Source organism: Chlorocebus sabaeus, chromosome 12 (assembly GCF_047675955.1).
Source record: "Chlorocebus sabaeus isolate Y175 chromosome 12, mChlSab1.0.hap1, whole genome shotgun sequence".
Taxonomy (NCBI): domain Eukaryota; kingdom Metazoa; phylum Chordata; class Mammalia; order Primates; family Cercopithecidae; genus Chlorocebus; species Chlorocebus sabaeus.
The window spans coordinates 85,917,357-85,928,963 of record NC_132915.1 but is presented as its reverse complement, the minus strand read 5'-3'; the positions used below and the strand labels follow the sequence as shown (position 1 = coordinate 85,928,963).

Genomic DNA, 11,607 nt, shown 5'->3' with positions numbered 1-11,607 from the left:
CTAGGCGAAAAGTATATCATTTGCCCAAGGCTACCATCAAGCACCTGTTGTAGCCATCTGATTCAGGAGACAAGATCTTAAACCAATAGCGTTTCCCCAGGTCATGTGAGCTAGAAAATCTCTCTTTATGTCCTCCTTCTTTCTTCCCAGTCATATGCAACTAGTCATCCAGACCCAGTAATTCATAAACCAGTGATTCTCAAACTTAGCTACACATTTGAATTACCTGTGGAGCCTTAAAAGCTATTCATACTCTGCCCCATGACCAAAATTTCTGATGTAATTGGTTTGGGCTGTGTGTGGGGTTCCAGAGTTGTTAAAAGCTCCCTGGGTCATTCAATGGACATCCACATTTGAGAATAACTGATTAATTCTCTAAGTATGGATACCTGAGTCATCATTCTCACTTCTCCTGACTTAGCACTTGTATTAGTCCGTTTTCACACTGCTGTAAAGAACTGCCCGAGACTGGGTAATTTATAAAGGAAAGAGGTTGAATTGACTCACAGTTCTGCATGGCTGAGGAGGCCTCAGGAAACTTACGGTCATGGGGGAAGGCAAAGGGAAAGCAGGGCACCTTCCTCACAAGGTGGCAGGAAGGAGAATGAATGCAGGAAGAACTATCAAACACTTATAAAACCATGAGATCTCATGATAACTCACTCATTATCACGAAAACAGCATGGAGAAAAATGCCCTTATAATTCAGTTACCTCCCTGGTCTCTCCCTTAACATGTGGGGATTACGGGGACTATAATTCAAGACGAGATTTGACTGGGGACATAAAGCCTAATCATATCAACTCTGGTTTCACCATTTTCTCCCAGATGTCACAAGGCCCTAACCCAGCACCCTGTCTCCCTTTTTATCCCTTGCCATCCATCTTCCCTGATGACTGTCAGAGTGACCTCAATGAAGCACAGATCTGACCAGCTCACAACCCAGATTAAACGTGGCAATGGCTTCCTACCACCCTTAAGGCATGTTCATCTCCTTATTTTTTCCTGCTAAGCTCTTTTCCTTGAGCAGATCCCATACTCTTGCTACAGCCTCTGCCTGAAAACCACTTTCTGCATTTAGCAATGGTGTAATCCATTCTGTAGGCTTATGTTTACATGCCATCTGTCTTTGAGATATTTCTTGTATAACTACATCCCTACGGAAATCAATTGCTCCCTCCTCTGCGCTCTTAAAGCACAAAGCTGTTAAAATACTGATAACTGGCCGGGTGCGGTGGCTCAGGCCTATAATCCCAGCACTTTGGGAGGCCGAGGCGGGCAGATTACCTGAGGTCAGAAGTTTGAGACCAGCCTGACCAACATGGAGAAACCCCATCTCGACTAAAAATACAAAATTAGAGGGGTGTGGTGGCACATGCCTGTAATCCCAGCTACTTGTGAGGCTGAGGCAGGAGAATCGTTTGAACCTGGGAGGTGGAGGTTGCCGTGAGCCGAAATCATGCCATTGCACTCCAGCCTGGGCAACAAGAGTGAAACTCTGTTTCAGAAAAAAATAATAATAATAATAATAAAATAAATAAAATACTGATAATTTTACACTAACTAGGCTGTGCTAGATTGTAAGTTCACTGAGAGCAGGTAATGTTTCATTCATTTTTCCATCCGATGGGTACAGCACACAGTATAAAGGAATTGCTTTAAGGAGCTAATAATAACAGTTATTGAATAAATAAAGAAATAAATTAATAAACAGTTGTTCTTTTCAAATGTAACTTTTTAATTTTTATTTTCTCTTTAATTCAAGTAGGATAGTTTCACCTCTAAGAGAGATTTCTAAAATGGCACCCCATGGTTGGCAACCAGAGAGTTAAAGGTCTGGCTCCTGGCATCTTATACAAATCGTTGCACGGATTTTGAGAAAGTGGGTTAGCCTTTTGACACAACAGGTTTCTAATCTGTAAAATGGACACAGTGATTTTATGAACTTATTTCACAGAGTCATTAAGAGAGTTTAATGAGATAGTAGCTGTAAGACACTTAGCATAGTATCTGGCACACAGTAAGTACTCAAAAATTATTTTTATTTTCTTCTCCACAAAGTCTTCCTTGCTTATGAAAAGCCTCAGCGATGTCTCTCTTTTTCTTTCTTGTTTGGATTTATTTGCTTCATAAATATGAATTGAAGTTCCCAGACATGACATATGCTCTCTAAAGTGCTGTGAGATATTATATGTCTCACAATTATTCACTGTCAATTAACATTTATTATTTATGTATTATTCGATTAGTTACATATATATCAGTGGAGAGGACCAGTATTGCCCTTGGGAGCTTACTTTCTAGTGTGGGAAATGAGATAAAATACACAAAACAAATAAGATATATAGAATACATGATGGAGGTATTTCTATGGAGAAAAATAGAACAAGAGAGGGAAACAAAATAAATGTTGGGATAGGATTTTAATTTTAAGAAAAGTGGTCAGGTACGTCTTTGCTGAGAAAGTCTCATTGGAGTGAAGACCTGAAGGAGATGTGAAAATCAGCTGTGTAGGTTTCTGGGGGACAGAATTTCAGATAGAGGGGACAGCAGGCAGGCTAGTGTGGCCAGAGCAGAGTGGCTGGGATGGGGGTGGGGTATAAGTGATGAGTTCAGGGAGGGAACAGGGAGTATGGTCCTTTCAGTTGTTTTAAGGTCTTTGGATTTTACTCTGAATACAACGAGAGACCTTTGGAGAGCTGTGAGTTCAGGAACCACAAGTCTAACAGGTTTATTAGGATCACACTGGTGACTGAGTTAAGACCAGGCTGTATGGGGCAAATACAAAGGAAGAGCCTCCAAGAAGTAATCTGGATAAGAGAAGACTGAGAGTTGCAGCAGGCTGGTCACAGGGCAGATGGTGAGAAATTGCTGCATCCAGGATGTATTTTGGGGGTAACACAAACCAGTATGCCATCAGATTGGGTGTGGGGTGTAACCAAAAGAGGCTTTTTGTTCTGAGCAACAGGAAAGATGAAGTTGCCATGAACTGAGACTGGGGAGTCTATCAGAGGAGTAGGTTTGGTGGGGAAAAATGGGAATTTAATTTTGAAACTGATAAGTTTGAGACACCCAAGGAGAGACAGCAAGTATGCGGTTGTATATATCAAGCTGAAGTTTAGAGAAGTGGTACAGAATAGAGGAAATTAGAGCTATTGGTATGCGGGTGGGATTTGAAGCATGAGACGGAAGGAGGTCACCAAGAAAGTGAATGTATATAAAACAAACAATGTGTCCAAGGGCTGAGTTCTGAGATACTTCAATAGCAGAAGATGATGTTGACAAGCAGAAGCTAGCTAAAGAGACTGAGCAAGTGCTGGCAGTGAAGCACCAGGAAAACCAAGAGATCACGTAAGATGTCTCAGATGCCAAGTGAAGAAAGAGTTTCAAGGACAAGGAGGCAGTCAACTGTATTATATGTTGCTAATCAGTGAACCAAGATGAGAATTAATGTTTGACTTTTGTGTTTAGCAATGTGGGTGTCAGTCATTATTATAATAATTAGGTTTATATATAATAACCTTGATAACAACAATTTTGGTGGAGAGGTGGAGGTGAAAGTGTGATTTAAGAGTGATGAAGAGAAAAAGAGTAGAAAACTTATTCATGAGCTGTGGGTTTTATACAAGTTACAGAACTTCAAATCCTCCCTCCCTCTGTTCCTCCCTCCCTCCTTTCCTCCCTCCTTCCATTTCTCCCTCCCCTACTCCTTTCCCTTCCCTTCCCTTCCCTTCCCTTCCCCTCCCTTCCCTTCCTTTCCCTTCCCTTCCCTTCCCTTCCCTCCCCACCCCTCCCCTCCACTCCTCTCCCCTTCCCTTCCCTTCCCTCCCCTTCCTTCTTTCCTCCTTTCCCCAATCTGTAAAGCGGGATGATAATATCTTTTTTAGGTATGTAAATCATGAAAATATATGATATGTCATCAATAAAAGACAGCCTCTTCCTGCTCTTTTAGGATCCTATGTCTTGTGTTCTCAGTGGCTGTGATAGGATTTGCACAAGTAGGTGTCAATTAAATATCCACGGATGGAGACAAATTAGGTCCTTAATTCTGCTTCTGACCCAGGTGCGTGGTTATTTGTTTGGTGCAAACAGCATAGAGTTCCTGTTAAAGGTGATAGCTGAATGTTGGAGGCCACTACCAGCTTTTCAGGAAAGAAGCCTTTTGGCTCAGAATTTCATGGAGCTTCTGACTGTAAATAAAAATTGCATTGACTTCTGCTTGGAAGTGGGGATGGGAGGTCTGAGAGTAAGTGCACTCTGTCCAGGGTAGCCTCCTGCGGAAATGATTTCCAGAGCAAAGTGCCAAAGTGCTTTCGTAAATGACTCTGGCTCACCCCTTTCTCCATCTTCTGCCCTGTGTATACAACATTTATAAAAATAAACATTTGCTGGAGGCATTTGGGAGGAAGCCAAGGTGAAGCACCCAGCAAAAGAAACAGAAACACCAGAGAACTCAGAACTCCCAAGAAGAATATAAGCTTTCAGAGGAGGAAACAGAGGGACTAGCGGATGTTTGGGAGGATGGTGATAGGAGAGGAACGTATGTTTTAGAGTTTCCATTCTGTCCACTCTTGGCTTCTCCTTTCATTTGCCATATTGTTATGAGTGAATGAGAGTGAATGAACTTCTCCACTGGACTGCATGATCCTTGAGGGAAGGGACTCTCAAATGAGTACTCATTTTTGGATTTGGGTTATTTATCCAAATATGATACATTTATCAAGTACCTACTTCATGCCAGGAACTCTGCTCCTACAACCACACTCATCATGCATTAGATGCTCCATAGTTAAGTGAGCATTCCTTCACCCTTAAAAGTTAGTACTGCATTTGCTCCACTGGGCCCAGTGAACATGTCATCTCCTCATAAAAGCCAGATCTAAACTCCCACCCTAGGCAGAATAAGGCTTTTCCTCCTGTAAACTTCATGGCTTTTCAGATTTCCCACTGAAAGCTCTGTAATGGAAGCTCACTGAGTGTGAGGCTTGGCTTTGCTTACCTGTACACCCCACTGCCTAGAACAGTGCCTGGCAAATAGCAGTTGCTATGGTCTGAATGTTTGTGCACCCCTCCCTCACACTGCAAAATTCGTATGTTGGAACCTAGTACCCAACATGATATAATAACATTAAGAGGGGAGGCCTTTTGGGAAGTTATTAAGTCCTTAGGGCTCTGCCCTCATGAATGGGATTAGTGCCCTTATAAAAAAAGTTGAAGAAAGGTATCTTGCCCCTTCCACCATGTGAGGATCAGAAAGTGCCATCTGAGGAACAGGCCCTCACCAGACACTGAATCTGTTAGTGCCTTGACCTTGGACTTCCCAGCCTCCAGAAATACAAGCAACAAAATCTGTCGATTATTAATTATCCAGTTTAAGCTATTAATATTTTGTCATAGCAGCCTGAAACGATGAAGTCCGCAGGTACTCCATTAATATGAACAAATGATTAGTACCCAATTCCTCATTATTTTAAAGTCAAATATTTTGAGTCTGTCTCTACTACTAGGCTGTGAACACTTTGACGGGAAAGGCAGTGCTATTTTCTTAATTTTTCCATTTCACGGCATAGAGAAGTGACTTAGTAAATGGTAATGGGATAAATGTATAACCAAACCTTCACTGTTTTTTATGAGTTTCTTTTAAATTATTCTCTGCTTTATGAAATCTAACACGTAATTTTGTTACATAAAATGTGTATTACAAAAGAGATACAGTCAAAGGCTCTTGCCGAGATAAGGGTACTACAGGGAGTGGTGGAAGGATGTGGTATGTGTGGTATGACCCAGATGGATGCCACTAACAAGAACGTCAGAGGACGGGCCATGAAAGCTAAAGAATGAATTTCAATACATTGCGTAGTCAAGCGATAAGTAGTCCTGAATTTGGCAAGGGGTGAAGAAAGAGGTGTTTATTCAGACAAAGAAAATAGCATTTATTATAGCATATAAGTGATAAAGTAAAAGAAAAATAATAGAAGTTCAGGAAAATGATAGGAGTTCAAAATATCCAAAAGGTAGATTGAAGGTGGTCCGGTGCATCCAGTGGAGAGAAGGCACAGAAGTGAGGAAGTCAGGGACCATGTCAAACAAAGCCCTGTTATTCATGAGCAGGTTGGCCTTTGCCCACTTTCTTTTCTCAATGCTGAGTCACCTATTTTCTGCCCCAATCTTCATAAATACACACAGGCATTAGTTAGATAGGTAATCTACCAGAAAGACAAATGAGCTAATATCAAGAGAAACTAAGTCAGTTGAAAATATCTGGAAATATCCGGTTCGTAGAACTGAACCTAAATTCAAAATCTCTACACCTTTTTTTTTTTTTAAGACATAATTTTACTCTTGTTGCCTAGGCTGGAGTGCAATAGCATGATCTCGGCTCACTGGAACCTCCGTCTCCCGGGTTCAAGTGATTTTCCTGCCTCAGCCTCCCAAGTAGCTGGGAATACAGGTGCTCGCCACCAGGCCCGGCTAACTTTTTGTGTTTAGTAGAGACGGGGTTTCACCACTGTGGTCAGGCTGGTCTTGAATTCCTGACCTCAAGTGATCCACCCACCTCAGCCTCCCAAAGTGCTGGGACTACAGATGTGAGCCACCGTGCCCGGCCAGTCTCCACACTCTTAAATCCAAAAAGCAGCAGTAGGAATGGAAACTAGATAACAATATTTTATGCCAATTCTAATTAACTGGTAGTGGACGTCTGTGGTATGTTTTCAGTTTGTGATCCAACTGTGCTCTATAGAAATGAGATCTCAGATTGATTCACCCTGATGCCTCAGGAGGGCGAGGGGGAAGAGCAGGCAGCCCCACCTGTCATGCATCCCGCATGCCCTGCAACCGCATTGTGCAATTCTCAGTTACACCACGCAGATCTCTATTTCTCAGTGAATTCTTTCTAAATGATTATGATTCTTCATTTATCCCCTTTCTTTGTTGGAATACTTCTTCACTATGACACATACCAGAGATTTTCCTAGAAATCCAGAAAACTGCTAGTGCGGGCCAGTCAGGCTAGTGATTACGAAATTCTCCAAATTCAAAAATGGTTCATTTGAATCAGCCAAACCAAAGAAAACTCTTACCACCAATTCCCGCCCACAGATTTTTTAAGCTAAAGTGAATTAGGGTTATCCAATTACACATATATTAACAGTGATTACTACCTTAAGATGACTGCATTTCATTGCCATAGGCAGCATTTGAATTATCCAAGACTTAGATATTGAAAAATGTATGCAAGCTAAGGTGTCAACCCTCCCATACTATGATATTGGTGATATTAGTACTTTTCTGTAGGTACTTACCACGTATTTTCCTGCCATGATGATAGCACATTTCACTTAGCAGCTATTTTGTAAATATTTATTGAATGCATAAATAAATGAATTAACTGATGCAACAAATAGGTAAATGAGTGAAGGCAGAAATTAATTACACTTATCTAGTGCTAATGGAACTTTTTGAGGAGGAGAACCATGTATTTTCACCTTTGTGCTGCCTTGGAGGCTAGCATGTTACCTAATATGTAATTTTTAGAATTAAACATACATAGATTTATTGGAATATTATCACTCCTAGTAGATTATATGTCTTTATGTACTTTGGACTATAGTCCATGGATATGGACTACATTCCATGTGCTCTTTAAAATTCTTCACAGATTCTAGCACAGTATCTGGTGTTTAGTATGGTTAGACTTAGCAATGTATGTTTTATGTCATCTTTGGGATTTGAATTTCTCCACAAGTGGTTCATGAATCACTTGTGTCACAATATTAATATTAGAACCCTGCAGAAATCATTATTAGTTCTGATTCCAAGACAAAGCATGAGAATTTTTAACAAACTTGTTGGGTGGTTCTGGTGAACAAAAGTTAGAGTATCATTTTCTAAACTAAGAGCTACTTGAGGATAGAACTAGGTTTATGCACCTTTGACTTTCTTGTAATGCAGCATAATTCCCAGCTCACAGTTGATCTTATTTATTGAATGTAGGAGCTTTCAGAGTAAGTTACCTGCTGGCTGTGATGACTGCTGATGTGGTTTAGATCTGTGTCCACCTCTCCTCTTGCCCCTACCAAGTCTCCTGTTGAATTGTAATCCCCAGTGTTGGAGGTGGGACCTGATGGGAGGTGATTGGATCTTGGGAGTAGATTTCTTATGAATGGGTTAGCACCACTCCCTTGGTGCTGTTCTCATGGTAATGAGTGAGTTCTCGTGAGTTCTGGTTGTTTAAAAGTGTGCATCTCTCCCTTCACTTTCATGCCCCTGCTTCTGCCATGTAAGATGCCTGCTCCCTCTTTGCCTGCTGGCATGATTGGAAGCTTCCTGAGGCCTCCCCTAAAGCAGAAGCTGCTAAGCTTCCTGTGCAGTCTGCAGAATCTTGAGCCAATTAAACCTCTTTGCTTTATAAATTACCCAGTCTCAGGTATTTCTTTATCACAATGTGAGAATGGACAAATACAACTGTCAAATTGGTGATGTACTACCAAGGTAGTCAAATTAACAGGTGATCTCAAAAGGGTGAAATTGTGTATCATATTTGTTTTTGCCAAAGTGCTTCTGGAAGTTAGGAGAGAGTGCCTCAAATTTTGTGAAACTAGGAGTTCCCAACACTGCACATGGTCTGGGACCTTATCTAAAGAATATGCTCCTAGTACTGTTGAGTTCACTAATCTCTGAATGCAACAATACCACCTAATATATTGACATTGATCAGACTCCCTGTAAACAGACTCCAAGGCTGAGATTTGTGTGTTAGAAGTTCATCAAGGGGTGCTTTTGGGAGATACACCTTTGGGAGTGTGAAGGCACTAGGGCTGGGCAAAGGGAGGAGTTGGGTCCCGTGAAGTCACAACAGAGGCTTCCATGAGTCCCACCAGAAGTGCTGGAGCTGGGATGGCCTTCGGAGTTGTTCCACGTGAGGCAAGAGGGCCATGTTTTTGTACCCCACATTGAAGAATACTAGATATGGGCTGGCCCTGGGAAGGGGTGTGACCTAGGATGAGGAGGCTCCCTGCAGTAGAGGGCAGTTGGTAGCTGGAGAGCTGAGAGTGAACAGCAATCCCAACATCTGGAAAAAGGAGTCCCTTTTCCCAGGTATCTGCAAGGAGGTATCTGCATGGCACATCACTGCATCCAACATGTAAATTTCTACAATAACCATTTCTGAAGAATTTACAGTTTGAAGATAGTACACTATGTTGCAGTAAATCATAGGATTTGGAGTCAGGAATAATGAATCTAAATCATACCGCTTCTTTTTATTAGCTGTGTAACCTCCATAAGTCACTTAAGTTTTCAGAATCTCAGGCTTTTATTTGTAATAGTGGTGTTTGCCAATGCCTGGCTCCTGGAAGATGATACATACAAGCACCTCTGCCTCCTCACCCTTTCCCCTTAAAGGTTATTTAGCATTGACTTAACATTCATTCATCTGTCAGACACGCCTTTTTTGATTTGACTAATTATGTATTTGTAAAACTAAAATGACTTGGACGTAGGTACAGTTGTATCCCTTGAGCATGTTTACTAAATTGGTATCTTTTGGAAAAAAACCTTTATTTTATTTTATTTTATTTTGAGACAGGGTCTCACTCTGTAGTCCAGGCTGAAGTGCAGTGGCATGATCTTGTCTCACTGTAACCTCCGCCTTCTGGGTTCAAGTAATTCTCCTGTCTCAGCCACCAGAGTAGCTGGAATTACAGGCGTGTGCCACCAGGCCTGGCTAATTTTTTGTATTTTTCTGTAGAGACAGAGTTTTGCTATGTTAGCAGACTGGTCTTGAACTCCTGATCTCCAAGTAATAGGCCCACCTCAGCCTCCCAAATTGCTAGGATTACAGACATGAACCATCACACCCAGCAGAAAGAAATAACTTTGAAAGGAAGTATATGGATAGGCTTTACATCATAATGTGATAAAAAAGTAATTAAAGGAAACAATATGAAAAATATTTACCACTTATTTAAAAAATATCTGAGGGCCTATATCCTATGCTAGCCCTATTCTGTGTGCTTGGGATTTATCAGTGAACAAAGTAGATGGAAATCCTCTCTTTTTCAGAGCATACCTTCTAAAAGGAAACTAAAAACAAATTTAAATAAATACACAAGTTTGTTAGAAAGTAGTAAGTATGGGGAAAACAAGGATTTAGGGAGGATGCAAGTTGCAGTTTGAAATAGGGTCATCAGAGTGAGCCTCACTGAAAAAAATGGGATTTGAACAAGCATTGTAGGTGTTATGGGAGTCAGCTTTGAAGAAGAGTATTCTGAGTAGAGATCACAGTTGGTGCAAGGATCCTGAGGCAGGAGGATGCCTGTCATATTGTAGGAATAGCAGGGAGTCAGACCTTGAGATAAGTAGAGAAAGTAATCAAAGTGTGGTGCTTTGACTATCCTAACCTCTTCACCAACACACAGTTCAGGGCCTACCCTCCCAAAGCCATTCCTAAGACCTTCCCCAAGCCCCTGCTCTGCTGGAGTAGCCCACACTATGTTAACGTTCATGCCTCTTCACTTTCTAACTCCACACATGGAACAGGAAACTACAAACACCATGGAGTATTATTATTCCAGTTTTCCTCTTTTTCTATAGAAACCACAATAGTGCATTCAGTCTGGAAAACATCACCAGGATAGAATAAAAAACATACACACACAAAAAATCTAAGTTACATAGAAGCCTATAACTGACATCCCCAAATTCTAAGTTTCAAACACAAGCCTGGAATTGACACCCCAAACGAGCTTCCACAAGATAGCTCAAGGCCAGTCCTCATCTTGCTTCAGTATGTCCATGATAGCCACTAAGAGAAACTGATCTTGTATGTTTCCACAGCTTGAATGTTTCATCCTGGAGTGGAATTTATAAAATGGAAAGAAAAAAAATGATTTGTGGTATAAGTAACAATGCTGCCTCTCAGATATATTCCTCCCCTGTGATCTGGATTCCATTTGGATTGAACATTTTCATAGATGTACACACACAGGGTGGTTCCCATTGCTTAAATTCATACTCATAACTCAGCCTTAATATCACAAAAGGATCTTGTGATGGATCTCACAATCTTGTAGAGAAAACTGTGCAAGATTTTAATTGAAGTCCTTGACCTCCAAATCTTCTGTGATTTCATTCCTGAGTATTTGTGAAGAAGGAAAATTCTGGATCCTTTTCCCCATGTTCAGGAGAAGCTACCTAATTTCAGCTCTTGAAAGCCAGAAAACCTGCATATTTGCTGGTCATGATTTGGTGCATTTAATAGTGTGTAGTTCCTTCTGAAAGACCTAAATCTTGTTATAATATTTCTGATGAATTATCCAAAACACATTTTTGCTCTCTCTGATTTTTCCCCAGTGTCTCTAAAAACCATTTTGACAAAGCTACCAAATAACTGAACTTTTTGTCAAGATGCTTAAAATTCATCAAACTCTTTTTTATCTGTAAGAAAGAATCCTGTAACTGGAACAGAATGGCAAAGATTTGACACCTGGCACTTCCATGTATTAACTTTGTGATCTGAAGCCAAACACTTAAGCATTCTGCACTACAGTGTCCAAGTTTGACTAAGCTACTTCACAAGAAACTATGCAACTGTACTGTGGAATA

The 11,607-nt window shown here is 40.9% G+C and overlaps 1 long non-coding RNA gene across 1 annotated transcript in view; it reads left to right on the top strand.

Annotated features, from left to right (window-relative positions):
* Window positions 1–2,881: 2,881 nt before the first annotated feature.
* The window catches only part of LOC119618537 (uncharacterized), a 36,083-nt gene continuing 27,357 nt past the window's right edge, over window positions 2,882–11,607 (top strand). The window contains exon 1 of the long non-coding RNA XR_005234880.2: window positions 2,882–3,351. This is a non-coding gene — a long non-coding RNA (uncharacterized lncRNA). The remainder of the gene's footprint in view (window positions 3,352–11,607) is intronic.